Genomic DNA, 15,372 nt, shown 5'->3' on the forward strand with positions numbered 1-15,372 from the left:
TTACCACAGGTTGAACCTCAGAGAGACAGAGCCTTATCCCCATCTCTGCTAGGCCAGGGAGACTCTCAAGCTGTGGAGATTTATGCAGACTTTCTCCTGCTCTTCTAGGAAGGGACCCAGCGTGGCAGACAGCCTGAGCAGAGGGCTGTCCTCTTAGTCCACCAGGTCCCCATCAGGCGTTTGGCAGATTGGAAATGAGCCAAAGACCCTTCAACAGCAGTCATCCTGTTTACAAGCGTTCTGACTTCCTTTTCTGCCTCAACATCCTGAGAAATGAAACACAGGAAGTGGGGCGTAACATCTTGGGCGGAGGGCGGGAGGTGGAGGGTGGGGAGGGAGGGTTATATATAGTACCATCTGGGGTACCATCCGGTCCATGGGCCTATTTTCCACACACTGCATCCGGTGTCTCCCTCAGACCTTGGCAGACGGTTGGGAACTGGATGTTGGAGACAGCCGCGGATGGAGAGGGATGTGGTCGCCCCACAGGGACGCTGGAGCCGCCAGGAGAGGGCAGCAGTCGCAGCCCTGAGACGCCGCATCCTCCTGTTTGGCCACCTCTGCTGCTGCTGCTGCTGCTAAGTCGCTTCAGTCGTGTTCGACTCTGTGCGACCCCATAGATGGAAGCCCACCAGGCTCCTCCTTCCCTGGGATTCTCCAGGAGAGAATACTGGAGTGAGTTGCCATTTCCTTCTCTGTTGGCCACCTCTGGTCCAGAGCAAAGTCATAGTGAAAGTGGAACAGCTACCGCCTAGAGGAGAAGAGAACGAAGAAACTGCCTTCTTGGTCTCAAGCAGGTTGCAAATTCTCCAGGCCTGTTCCAATAGGGGGTGAACATCTGGACTGGTTGGGTGATTTGAAAAAATTTGACTTGATTTCTCCCCAGATGGCTGTGTGCCTAAGCCGCCGTCTTCACAGGAGTTTGCAGAACTTGAATGGGTGCCTGGGAGATTCCTTAGGGTAAGCTCTGTAGTCTAGGGGTTAAGGGCTTTGAAAGGCTGAGAGAGGGCGGCAGACGTTCTTAGTGACCTAGTTCAGGGTCTTTCCCCCTTTTATATCTCCGCCTACCTCACTCCCAGGATTGTATCATAATTGAAAAGTTGAGATCCCTTTGGAACTGGCCTGAATTCCTCTCCTTTCCAGAAAGACAAAGGTCCCAGTGTTCTTGGGGAGACTTGTCTTTCCACTTTGTCTGAAGAGCCTTAAGCTCCCTCTGGCAGAATAAGGGTGTGGTAAAAAAAAAAAAAGTTCCCTTCCTGGTGTCATGCAGGTTAAGTGTGTCACCGTTTTCATAATGTATTGCTTTTATTAACTGAAATTTCAGAAACAAGGACCTGATTGAGAAGAAGAGGCATTTTTTGGCTTGATTGTTAGAGCCCCACCTTGGAGACACAGATGCAGGAAGCTCTGAGTTGTGACTGACATACTAAAAAAAAAAAAGGAGGACGTTTATTTATTTATTTTTTTAAATGCGAGAAGCCATGGGTTCATTACAGAACTTTTTTCTCAAGCATTAAAACTTTAGTTGATGAGAAGTGAAGTGTGTTAAGCAAGGATTGGGAGTCCTTGCTTAACACAAACATAGGAAAGGGAGGGAGGGAGATCTTGAGGGTGACAACAAGATTTCTCAGGGTACCTTGAGGCCACAGGAACTGGCAGGTGTTGCTCTGTACTTTTGTGTGGTACAATAATACAAAGATACAAAGAAGTTCTAGTTCTTGAATTCTGAAATCGGACCCTCGCCTTCCAACTCCATTTTTGTATGCTGAACACTTCATTATAACTATAATGATCACTCTATTATAATTTCAATTTGTCATTGCTCTTAGCTCCGTCAGGTTTTTGGTGGTACTATAAACCATGATCTTTTAAAATGTCCCTCTCTTGACTAGACACCAGAGAAGACACTAACCTCGCCTCAGCCATTCTGGGAAATCCATCCAGAGCTCTCCCACACAAGGCCCAGGTGCCTGCTTCCTCTTCTTCATCAGAATTTGCAGAGCTTTTGTTTCTCAGCACCTACCATTGTAGCAAACAATCTGCAGATATTTGGTGACTGGATAAGAAGTGATTAGTAATGCAAAAAATGTGGAAAAAATGAAGCTGCCACTCTGACTAGATACGTTACACAGCTGCTGCAATAGATAACCTCCTACATTTCATTGACAGCACAGTGTATATTTACTTATCACTCATGTAGCTGTGAAATATAGGCGTTTCTAGTTAGAATGCAGCTTTCTTCCACGTGGAAATTCAGGGACATAAGTTTCTTTTATCTTCATGCTATGCTATCTCTAAGGTCTCCTTGGTTTTTTTTTGTTTTTTTTTTCACCTGAACAGAGAAAGGCAAAGGTTTTTGTGAAGACGTCTGAGCTTGGGTGGCCTCAACCTGCAGGGACTTGAAACAGGACTTTGATTTCTGGCCAGAGATTGAAGTCAGGCCGAGTGCTGAATCCTGGCCGTTAGGATTCATTTCCAGAAAAATGAATTTCCACAGAGAAACCAAAACTAGTGAAAAAAGTGAAACATTATTAGGCAGGAAAAGAGTACATGTGAATAGGCACACACTGCCAAGCCCAGAGCATCGGGTCCTTGTGGTAGTTTGAATCATTTTTGTGAGGTTTTCTTCTGGGTTTCCTTTGGCCAAACATCTTGCTTTGGCTGATTCTGAGTCCATATTTTGTATATGTCAGTTTCCTCCCATGTGTGTACCCACATTTCTTAGCCAAGATGGGTTCTAGTGAAGCGGCCTGTGGGCAGGTTGACATTACTCCCTTTTTGATCTACAAAGAGCCTTGCTGCGGGTGTATTCTTGGAAAGCTCCTATGGACCTTGAGAATGAGAAAAATACTATCTCATATCTGGGCAGGGCTTAGCTCCTCCTCCTCTTTATGTTGGGATATCTGTCCACAGGGGACAAGTCCAGCTGTACAGCCTGGAGTTCATTTAGCTCCTGCTTCATGTACATTTCCAACAGCACAAGAGATGACTCTAAACATGGCCACCTGATGTGAAGAGTCCAGTCATTGGAAAAGACCTTGATGCTGGGAAAGATTGAGGCAGGAGGAGAAGGGGATGACAGAGGATGAGATGGCTGGATGCCATCACCGACTCGATGGACATGAGTTTGGGTAAACTCTGGGAGTTGGTGATGGACAGGGAGGCCTGGCGTGCTGCGATTCATGATGTCGCAAAGAGTCGGACACGACTGAGTGACGGAACTGAACTGAACCTTTTTAAGTCAAATATAAAGTGGAAATAATGATGTCTGTCTTGACTGCATCACATTAGAGCTTGTGGTAAGGCATCTTCAATTTTATTAATAATATACATATGTATTCATCCAGCCATCCTTTTGTATGATGTACTCTGCATGTAAGTTAAATAAGCTGATGTCAATATACAGCCTTGACATATTCCTTTCCCAGTTTTGAACCAGTCCATTATTCTATGTCCAGTTCTAACTGTTGCTTCTTGACCAGTTTCTCAGGAGGCAGGTAAGGTGCTCTGATACTCCCATTTCTTTAAGAATTTTCCACAGTTTGTTGTGATTCACACAGTCAAAGGCTTTAGCATAGTCAATGAAGCAGAAGTAGATGTTTTCCTGGAACTCCCTTGCTTTCTCCATCTGTTGCAGGAAGGGGGACCCCTTCCAGGGCCCCAAACTGGGCTCTTGTCTAACACTCGGAAATGAATTGTCCGAGGAGATACATGTGCTGACAAAGCAAGAGATTTTATTGGGAAAGGGCACCCAGGTGGAGAGCAGTAGGGTAAGGGAACCCAGGAGAACAGCTCTGCCACATGGCTCGCAGTCTCGGGTTTTATGGTGATGGGATTAGTTTCCGGGTGGTCTTTGGCCAATCATTCTAATACAGAGTCTTTCCTGGTGGCACATGCATTGTTCAGCCAAGATGGATGCTAGCGAGAGGGATTCTGGGAAGTGGACTGACACGCAGTGTCTCCTTTTGACCTTTTACGAGCTCTTAGAGTTGATGGTGGTTGGTGGCTTATTAGTTCTGTGTTCCTTAGCAGGACTTCCTGTCGTAAAACAACTCATGCAAATGGTTGCTATGGTGCCTGACCAGGGTGGGCGGTTTCAATCAGTGTGCTTCTCCTAACACATCTAACAGATACTGGAAATTTGATGTCTTCCTCTGCCTCTTCAAAACCCAGTTTGTACATCTGGCAGTTTTCCGTTCATGTACTGCTGAAGCCTTGCTTGAAGAATTTTGAGCATTACCTTGTTAGCATGTGAAATGAGCTCTATCGTACAGTGGTTTGAACATTCTTTGACACTGCCCTTCTTTGGGAGTGGAATGAAAACTGACCTTTTCCAGTCCTGTCTGTAGCCACTGTTGAGTTTTCTGCTGACATAGTGAGTGAAGCAGTTTAACAGCATCATCTTTTAAGATTTGAAATAACTCAACTGGAATTCTGTCACCTTTGCTACCTTTGTTCATAATAACACTTCCTAAGGCCCACTTGACTTCACACTCCAGAATGCCCGGCTTTAGTTGACTGACCACATCATTGTGGTTATCCAGGTTATTAAGACTTTTTTGTACAGTTCTTCTGTGTATTCTTGCCACCTCTTCTTAATCTCTTCTGTTTCTGTTAGGTCCTTGCCTTTTCTGTCCTTTATCATGCCCATTCTTGCATACAATGTTCCCTTGATATTGCCAATCTTCTTGAAGAGATCTTTAGTCTTTCCCATTCTATTGCTTTCCTCTATTTCAATATAGGTATGCATTTTATTAATATAGAAAACTTTTTAATAATATTTGAAAATCTTTTATGTATCAAGAAATTGTGGACCAAGCAAATCTCATTCAAAGAGTTTATCATAAGGAAATAAATGGATTCCTATATGATACTTATTTCAAAAATATTTAAAATAGTAAAATAATTATAAAAAAATTTAATGTCTATACATATGAGCTAGGTTAAATTATGGTACATTTATACTATACACTTAGAGAAGGAAACAGCAACCCACTCCAGTATTCTTACCTGAAAAGTCCCATGGACAGAAGGGCCTGGGAGGCTACTAAACAATACTACAGAAAACAATACAGACATTAAAAACAATAATGTAGTGCTACTAATATTGCTATAAAGATCTACAATTTTTTTTTTAAGTTTTTATTGGAGTATAGCCAACTGATCATGTTTTGATAGTTTCAGATGCACAGCAAAAGGACTCAGCCATACACATACATGTATCCATTTCCCTCCAAACTCCCTTCCCTTCCAGGCTACCATATAACATTGAGCAAAGTTTACTGTGCTATACAGTAGGTCCTTGTCAGTTATCCATTTTAAAAATAACAGTGTATACATGTTGATCCCAAACTCCCTAACTATCCCTCCCCCACATCCTTCCCCATGGCAACCATATATTTATTCTCTAGGTCTGTGGGTCTGTTTTGTAAATAAGTAAATTCATATCATTTCTTTTTAGATTCTGTATATAAGGGATGCCAAACAATATTTCTCCTTCTCTGTCTAACTTACTTCACTCAGTATTACAATCTCTAGGTCCATCCATTTTGCTGCAAATGGTATCTTGTTCTTTTTAACAGTAAGTAATATTCCACTGTGTATATGTACTGCATCTTCCTTATCCATCCCTCTGTCAATGTACATTTATGTTGCTTCCTTGTCTTGGCTATTGTTAACAGTGCTGCAGTGAACATTGGGATGCATGTATCTTTTAGGATCATGTTTTTCTCTGGGTACATGCTCAGGACTGGGATTTCAGAGTCATATGGTAGTTCTCTTTTAGTTTTTTAAGGAATCTTCATACTGTTCTTCATAGTGGCTATACCAATTTACATTTTCATCAACAGTGTAGGTGGATTCCCTTCTCTCCAAATACTCTCTAGCATTTATTTTTTAGAGTTTTTGATGATAGCCATTTTCACTGGTATGAGGTGATACCTCATTGTAGTTTGTTTTACATTTCTCTAGTAATTAGAGATGTTGAACATCTTTTCATGTGTCTCTTGGCTATCTGTATGTCTTCTTTGGAGAAATATCTATTTAGGTCTTTGGCTGATTTTTTTATTAGGTTGTTTTGATGATATTAAGCTGTTTGCAATTTTTTTGGATACTTCATTTCTTGTCAGTCATATCATTGGCAATTATTTTCTCCCAATCTGTGAGTTCTCCTAGTCTTTCTAAATTTTGTCTATGGTTTTCTTTGCTATACAAAAGCTTTTGAGTTTAATGAGGTATCATTTGTTTATTTTGGTTTTAGCTTCCATTATTCTGCGAGATGGGTTGAAAGAGATATTGCTGCGATTTATGTCAGAGAATGCTCTGCCTATGTTTTCCTGTAGGAGTTTTATTGCTTCCCACTTCACAATTAGGTCTTTAACCCATTTTGAGGTTATTTTTGTGTATGGTGTTAAAGCATAATCTACTTTCATTTTTTTACATGTTGCTGTCCAATGTTTTCAACAGTTGAAGATACTGTCTTTCCATCATTGCGTAGGCTTGCCTCTTTTGTCATAGATTAATTGACCATAGGTGAGTGGGTTTATTTATGGGCTTTCTATCCTCTTCCATTAACCTGTATGTCTATTTTTTGTGCCAGTATCATACTGTTTTGCAGACTATAGCTTTGCCCTATTGTCTGCAGTCAAGGAGACTGATTCTTCCAGCTCTGTTTTTCTTTCTCAAGATTTGGCTTTTCAGGGTCTTTTGTGTTTCCATGCAAATTGTAAAAATTTTTGCTCTAATTCTGTGAAAAATTCCCTTGGTAATTTGATAATGATTACATGAAATCTGTAGTTTGTTTAGGGTAGTATTGTAATTTTCACAATATTGATTCTTCCAATCCAAGGACATGTTATATCTCTTCATCTGTTTGTGTCATCTTTGATTACTTTCATTAGTATATTTTAGTTTTCTGAGGACAGGCCTTTTGCCTCTTAGGTAGATTTATTCCTAGGTATTTTATTTTTTTGCTGCAATGGTAAATGGAATTATTTCTTGGGTTTTTCTTTCATAATCTTATGCTGTTAGTGTGAATGAATGCAAGAGATTTCTGTGTATTAATTTCATATCCTGAAACATTACTAAATTCATTAATTACCACTAGTGGTTTTCTGGTGGCATCTTTAGGATTTTCTATGTATACTATCATGTCATCTGCAAACAGTGATTGTTTTCTTTCTCTTCCAGTTTGGATACCTTGTCTTGTTCCTGATCTTACAGGAAAGGCTTTCAGTTTTTCACTATTGAGAACAAAGTTTGCTGTGGATTTGATGTATATGACCTTTATTATATTGAGGTAGGTTCCCTCTGCCCATCTTCTGGAGAGTTTCTTTAATCATAAATGGACATCAAATTTTGTCAAAAGCTTTTCCTGCATCTTTTGAGATGATCATAAGGTTTTTCTTCTTCAATTTGTTAATATGATGTATCACATTGATTGATTTGCATATATTGAAGAATCCTTGCCTCCCTGAGCTAAATCCTACTTGATCATGGTGTGTGATCCTTTTAATGCATTGTTGCATTCAGTTTGCTAGTATTTTGTGGAGGATTTTAGCATCTATGTTCATCATTGTTATTGGCCTATAATTTTCTTTTTTTGAAATACCTTTGTCTGGTTTTGGCATCATGATGATGGTGGTTTCTTAGAATGATCTTGAGAGTGTTCCTCCCTCTGCAATTTTTTGGAAGAATTTGAGAAGGATGGATGTTAGCTCTTTGCTACATTATTGTTATTATTATTATTATTATTATCTGAAGTCTATAGTCTAGGGTTCACTCTTTGTGTTGTGTATGCTACAGATCTTGAAAAATGTATAACTTGAATCTATCACTGCAGTATCATATAGCATAGTTTCACTGCCTTAACAGTCCCCTGGGCTCCACCTTTTCATCCCTTTCAACCTCTCCACCTTGGCCCTTCAGACAGATCTTCTCACTGTCTCCATAGTTTTGCCTTTTCCTGAATTTGCAAAGATGTTGAAATCTACAGTATGTAGCCTTTTCAGGTTGACTTCTTTCACCTAGTAACCTACATTAAAGGTTCTTTCATGTTTTTCTTGACTTAATAACTTCTTTGTTAAGCCCCAGAATATTATGCCATTGTTTGGAGAGTCTAAAGTGTGCTTAGTCATTTGTATATTCACAGGCATCTTGGCTGCTTCCAAGTTTTGGCAATCATGAATACAACTGCTATAAACATGCTTGTGCATATTTTGCAAAAATATTAGTTTTCAAATTATTTGTGTAATTTTTGGATCATATGATGAGTATATAATCAAAAAGTGAGATTTTCGTATATGATGAGTATAATAATGTCTTAAGAAACTGCCAAACTGTCTTCTAAAGAGTCATCTTCTTTTTATTATCACCACTTGGTGAAAATTCTAAATCATTTCAAGGACTAAAATAATTCACTAGAAAAAAAAATTGTTCAAAGCCCACTTTCTGCAGTTACTGTCTTGTTTTAAGAGTATGTTTGTAAACTCTGTTCCAACTGAACTAATAAATCTGATCACCCCAAGAAAGGGTGATGGAAACAGGTGATGACATATTCAAGATCATTTAAAAGTTAAAATGAAATAACTGGTTCACACATTCAAAATGGAGCAAGGTAGCCATCCATGGATGTGGTGTCAGACATATTCTTATATCTCTGAGAACTTGAACTTTAGGGACTATACCAAACTCAAGAATACCACCAGCTTTGTTTTTTTTTTTTTTTTTTTTTTGACATGCCCTCCAGCATGCAGATGGAACTTGTGCCCCATGAAGTAGAAGCTTGGAATCTTAACCACCAGACCACCAGGGAAGATCCCAAGCATTTTTGGAACAATATCTGCAAGCTGCAGGCCAGCTGCAAACATAGTTTCAAAGTACCCCCTTCCCCTACCTGCAACTATGTAACCATTTTGAACTCCAATCAATTCTTACTTAAAAAAACACCCTTATTTCTTGCCAACTCCAATCCTAATTCTTGACAATTTATATAACATTGTAGTTTGGGTTTTTATAAAATTCCCCTATTTTGTAATACAGGAGTATGTTTCAATGATTTTGATCTGTGCCTCCTGAGAGATAACACTCCTAACAAACCACAAATCAATGCCTTCTGAGTATGGATGCGTGTCCTCAACCAGAGTTTCTGTCCTCAGAAGTCTTGGTTACCTCAGGTTGAACCTCAAAGAGACAAAGCCTTGTCCGCATCTCTGCTAGGCCAAGGTGATTGCCAGGCTGTGATGCCTTCTGCAAACTTTCTTTTGCTCTGCCAGGAAGGCACCCAGCATGGCAGAGAGCCTGAGCAGAGGTTCGTTCTCTTAGATCCACCGTTAGTCCACCAATTCCCATCAGGCACTCGGCAGTTTGAAGAGGAGCCAAAGACCAGCAACCTTCAGGCATCCTACTGATGCCTGTTCTGACTTCCTCTTCTGCCCTGAAGCCCTGAGAAATGAACCACAGGAAGCAGAACTGGGTTAAAACAAAGCAGGTAAAAAGAAATCAATAAATAAAACAAAGCCGGTATGTGACATCCAGACTGAGGGATACCTACTGTCATCTGGTCTACTGTCAGTGCTTGTTTTCTGGTCCCTGCATCTGGTGCCTCCCCCAAGTCTGGGCAGAAGACTGAGGCCTGGAAGTGAGAGACTACCCAGGAGAGGCCGCGGGTGGTGAGGGGTGTGTGTGAGGACCCAGGAAACCGCAGGGCGTGGCAGTAGCAGCAGTGTTTGCAGCCCTGAGACCAGCCATTCCCCTTTGGCCAGCGGCAGGTCACAGTGAAGAGGAACCGCCACCAGGAGAGCAGAGGAGAGGACGAAGAGACTGCCTTCGCTGGTTTCACTCGGCCATGACTGAACCCATGTACAAGTTCTGGTCTTCTTGTCTTTTGAAGTAGAATGCCAGCTCAAGAGTCAGTCATCAGGAAATATGAAGATGCAGAAACAAAGACTAGTTGTTGGGCTGGGAAATTGGTAGCAGTTTAGACTATAATTCTGCCATATGGCTGAATCACTGAACTCCAAGTTCCCTGAAAGATATAGACAGAGGCCTGACATACCTTCCTAAGCTGTTTTTACAGGAAGTGGATCCTCTCCAGATGAAAACTGCTGACCATCAGAACACTGATCCTAGACTGGTTGAGACCAGAAGACTGAAGATGCTTGAAACTTCACCTTGATGCCAACCAAGCTGAGAATTGTCCTTGCCCTGCTCCTTGAATGCTATAAAACTCCTCGTGACTACACAGTCTTGAGGGCATTAGCCTGCTCTGGCCCCCTTTGCCTGGAAAAGAAATAACGGCTATTCTTTTGTACTTCACCCAAAACGGTCTCCATGTTTCTACTTGGCATCGGTGAACAGAGGCCAAGTTTTGGCAACATGACTTCACCAGGGCTTTGATTTCAATGTGAGTACCTGAACTAGTAACTAGTATCTGAACTAATTACCTAGTAACTAACTAGGTATGTAACACAGCTGCTGCAATAAATAACCTCCTAAATTTCATTGATAGCACAGTATATATTTACTTATCTCTTATGCAGGTATGAGTATCTGGCCTGGACAGGTGATTTGGGAAAATATAACCTGATTTCTCCCCAGATAGCTGTGCCCCTAAGCTGCCCTCTTCATGGGAGTTTGCAGAACGTTAGCAGGTGACTGGGAGATTCTTTAGGACAGGTCCTGTGGTCTGGAGATTAAGGGCTTTGAAAAGCTGGGAGAGGGTGGCCGGTGTTCCTAGTGAGCTGGTTCAGGATATTGCCCCCCTTTTTTCTTAATATGCCCTGCCCCCCAGGAATTGATCTTAATTGGAAACTAGAGATCTCCCTGGAACTGGACTGAATCCCCCTCTTTTCCAGGAACACAAACGTCCAATATTCTTGGGGTGACTTCTCTTTAAGCTTGGTTTGAATGTCCTCAAGGCCTCTCTGGCAAAATAAATGTGTTTTAAAAAAAAGTTCCCTTCCTGGTGTCATAGAGGTTAAGTGAGCTTGGTTAAGTGTTAAGTGTTGTGAGCTTGGTTCTGTTAAACTGGCCTGAGGTGATCTTCTAGAGGAGCTCCTCTGGTTCCTTTAATTTGGAATGAAGAATCTTCATTCTGTTGGGGATCTTCCATCTGTTGGGGATTTAATTCTATAAAAAGCTTAAAGATACAGTTTTATATATATATATATATATATATATATATGCCTCGAGGTAGAAAGAGGATCCTGCCCCAAGCCTGGTCTATTGTTTCTTGGCTGCTCCTCCTCCCTTGTCTTGTGTCCCTTTCCTCCCCTGATTAGCACCTGTTCTAATCTGCTCTTTAGAACTCAAGGGAAAAATTGAGAAAGTAACAGTGATTATATATATATATATATATATATATATATACTACCACGTGTAAAACAGATAGCTATTGGGAATCTGCTATATAAAACAGGGAGCCTAGCCTCTTGCTCTGTAATGACCTAGAGGGGTGTAATGTGGGGAGGAGAGGGGGCGAGCTCAAGAGGGAGTTGATATGTATATACAGTTATGTCTGATTCCCATTGTTGTATGGCAGAAATCAACACAACATGGTAAAACAAGTATCTGCCAATTAAAAAATAAATAATAAAAAGAAATGCCATAGGACAATGTAAAAAACTATAAAAAAAGAACACAAGGAAATCTTAGGACTGGAGTCTATAACCTACAAACAAGAAATGGGGGACAGAAAGACTTCCCTACCCAGGAACCCCACAGGGTCCTGCTTGGTTTCATTCCTTGGTCTGTGGGTTTTTTTTTTTTTTTTTTGGCTCACTTTCTCCACATCAGGGGTCATACTTCTACGCTTCTGTGCAATCTTTGCACTCCAGAGATTGTGAGTTTTTACCTTTGGATGTTGGGTATTTTTGCCTTTCTCTAAATATTCTTGAAATTGTTCCGAGTGAAGTTAAATTATTTGAAAGCAGTTCTATCCTTTTGGGTCTTCCTTTTAAGATTTGTGTAAAGGGAAAATCCACAGTTCTTCCTCACTGGTGTTTCTTTCCTGTGAATCTCCGTTATTTTGCACACAGACCTCTTCACTTCTGATACTTCTGGACACCAAGTGCACAAGACTTTCCTACTAAACAAATGACTTTGTGACACTACCCTGGCGTCCCCACAATTTAGCTCATTTCTAACACTATCAACCTGGAGCTAGCGTCAGATACCACAGGTTAAGAGCTCAGTCCCACAAGATTGCCCCCCACCCCTACTTCAAGATGCCAATGCAAGTGGCAGGACCCAGGTTACAACAACTTCTGTTCAATTTGACTACAAATCAAAGAGATGATGACCCCTCCTCAATTTTGATTAATTTGCCAGAGTGGCCCATAGAGCCCAAAGGAACACTTGTGCTTACCAGTTTGTAAAAGGGTGTGATAAAGGATACAGACAAACCACCAGATGTAGAGATTATACAGGGTAAGATCTGGGAGGGTCTTGAAGGTAGGAGCCCACACAATGCCAGTCCCTCCCTGCACACAAGAAAGATTTTTCTTTGCCAACACATTCATGTATACCTCTGCTGTGTATACTTCACATTTGTTGGGAACCGTTCTGGATCTACTGCCGGATGACAAAGTCACAGCACCACTCAAGAAGAAACTGCAAAGCGGTTTCTCTCCAGGATCGGAACCTTCACTCCTTCCTGTTTCTATGCCTTTGTTGTGGCTAACTGTGTTTCTTTGTTTGTTGGCAGGATTTAAAGGGGCTTCTGTAGTGATTTCACGAGAGTTTAGGGAAAAGAAAAATGATCCTCTGTCCCAAAGAAATATTCCTAAAATGATTAAACCTACTGAGGCCCCTGGCTGATGGGTCCCTAACACTCAGCCAGGGAATAAGGCCATGTTCATTTAAAAAACAAGCCCTAAGCCTATTGTTACCTGGCCCCATGAGGAGATTATTATTGATGACTGAAAACTTGGATCATATATTAAGAAAAATTACAGAAACTAAGCCAATTGCCTTTTCTCATAAAGATTGGGACACTAGAGATATTTGTGCCCCCCAGAACCTGAACACAGACAAAAGGAAATATGTGAGTCATATTGCAGGTGGTTTCAGGGTAGACTGTAAAAGATTTGTTTTTGCCACAAATAGTTTTGTGATATGTGGGTAGATGGTAAACAGACCCCCACAGACAATGGCTGTACTATGAGAGACTCTTGACCTTAGATCCCTATAGTGCTTATTCCCTGAAGCAAGATGCTGTGTTCGCTGAAGTAGATAGAACAATATGATTTATGACATCATGGATCATGTTTTTTGGAGAAGGCAATGGCAACCCACTCCAGTACTCTTGCCTGGAAAATCGCATGCACTGAGGAGCCTAGCAGGCTGCAGTCCATGGGGTCACAAAGAGTCGGACAGGACTGAACGACTTCACTTTCACTTTTCACTTTCATGCATTGGAGAAGGAAATGGCAACCCACTCCAGTTTCTTGCCTGGAGAATCCCAAGGACGGCGGAGCCTGGTGGGCTGCCGTCGATGGAGTCGCACATAGTCGGACACGACTGAAGCGACTTAGCAGGATCATGTTTTTAGTAAAATAACAATAGGTTTTGGGGTAAAAATGTAACTGAAATGTAACAAAAGACCAGGAAAGAAACTTTACACCTTAGAATCAAGAGATAAATCATATGAATAGAAAAATATTGCAAAACAATCATTACAAAGGTTACTAACCTAAAACATGTGTTATATATGTAGAAACTTAGAGTAATAAAGGATCATCTCTGAACCTTCAAAAGACTCTGTGTCTTTCTTTCTTTTTGCCGACGCCATTCATCCCTTGGGTACCCCTGGACCAGCTGGAGCAGGACTCTGGCACACATTCTTTCTTTCTGCTGTGTGCTGTGCTTAGTCACTCAGTGTTGTCTGACTCTTTGCGACCCCATGGACAGTAGCCCACCAGGCTCCTCTGTCCATGAGGATTCTCCAGGCAAGAATACTGGAGTCGGTTTCCATGCCCTCCTCCAGAGGATCTTCCCTATCCAGGGATTGAACCCAGGTCTCCTGCATTGCAGGTGGATTCTTTACCAGCTGAGCTACCAGGGAAGCCCAAGAATACTGGAGTGGGTAGACTATCCCTTCTCCAGGGGATCTTCCCAACCCAGGAATCGAACTGGGGTCTCCTGCATTGCAGGCAGATTCTTTACCAGCTGAGCTACCAGGAGAGCCCCCATGTATACCCATCAGAGCTCAAAAATGTAGATTACCCTAATAGAGAGAAATTGTTTCTCATGAGGATAAAAAGAGGTAAAGGGTGGGAGGGAAGAACTTTCTTTCCCCTCCATCCAATTTGTCCTTTCTGAATAAATTCTAATATTACATCTTTTTTTCTCCTCTCTTTCTGAAAAATGACTTTCCACCTTTAGTTATTATGGTTGTGAATAAAACGTTTTTGATCCAGAGATGTGCATTAAAATACATGTGTACAGAAGGCTGTACTGGGAAATGAAGCTTTCTTTGAAAGGCCATCATTTGCCAGTCTGCTGCTGTGAGACCATTGGAAACTACAGCATTATCTACACAAGGCTGGGCCTGCTTCTTCACCACGGGGTAGAAGTATGGGTGCTTCATGGCCTCTTTGGCAGTCAGTCTCTGTTGTTGGTCATATTGCAGAAGTTTGTCCAGAAGATCTAGGGCTTCAGGGCTGATAAGGCATCTGTTTTCACTATGGATAAAATTTTTCCTGCGTTTCCATGAATGTTGTCCAAAATATTGTTGAAGTGTAGATATAGGTCTATGTGATACTTATTAAGATTCCCATGTTGCTCCTCTGTACCCAAAACCTTGGCAGTGTGAACAAGCTGGTCATAGTCACCCTGTCAATGAAAGAAGTGCATGCATGCTAAGTCACTTCAGTCATGTCCGACTATTTGCAACCCCATGGACTGTAGTCCACCAGGCTCTTCTGTCCATGGGATTCTCCCAGGCAAGAATACTGATGTGGGTTGCCATGTGCTCCTCCAGGGGACCTTCCTGACGCAGAGATCAAACCTGAGTCTCTTACATCTCTTACATTGGCAGGCAGGTTCTTTACCACTACCACCACCTGAACGAAGGGCTCCTTTCAAAAGATCATGCTTGCTGACATACAGCCCAAACTCCACATATCCAAGCTATACTCATACATCTGCTAGTCCACAAGGTGCTATGGTCCCATGAAGCACCTGGAGGTCACCTGGACATTGTAGTCCTCAGCAGGATGATAAAGTTCCCCTCCAGACCCCAGTATATCAGTCACAGTTTTCCATGACATCGTGAGGTTTCACATCCCTGTGCATATTCCCTTGATGTGGCAAGTAATTCAGAGCTTTAAGTAGTTATAAAATAAGGATTTTTTTTATTAAGACATATAAAAC

The 15,372-nt window shown here is 41.6% G+C and overlaps 1 long non-coding RNA gene and 1 pseudogene across 1 annotated transcript; one reads left to right on the forward strand and one right to left on the reverse strand.

Annotated features, from left to right (window-relative positions):
• Positions 1-849: 849 nt before the first annotated feature.
• LOC145545309 (uncharacterized) lies at positions 850-10,500 on the forward strand. Its single transcript, XR_014081998.1, has 3 exons — positions 850-960; positions 2,341-3,299; positions 8,747-10,500. It is a non-coding gene; the product is annotated as an uncharacterized LOC145545309 (long non-coding RNA).
• A 520-nt stretch (positions 10,501-11,020) lies between these two features.
• LOC145545716 (casein kinase II subunit alpha' pseudogene) lies at positions 11,021-15,336 on the reverse strand (annotated as a pseudogene).
• Between the last annotated feature and the right edge of the window lie 36 nt (positions 15,337-15,372).

The sequence above is a fragment of the Giraffa tippelskirchi genome, chromosome 4 (assembly GCF_054371585.1).
Source record: "Giraffa tippelskirchi isolate mGirTip1 chromosome 4, T2T-mGirTip1v1.2.pri, whole genome shotgun sequence".
In the NCBI taxonomy this organism is placed as follows: domain Eukaryota; kingdom Metazoa; phylum Chordata; class Mammalia; order Artiodactyla; family Giraffidae; genus Giraffa; species Giraffa tippelskirchi.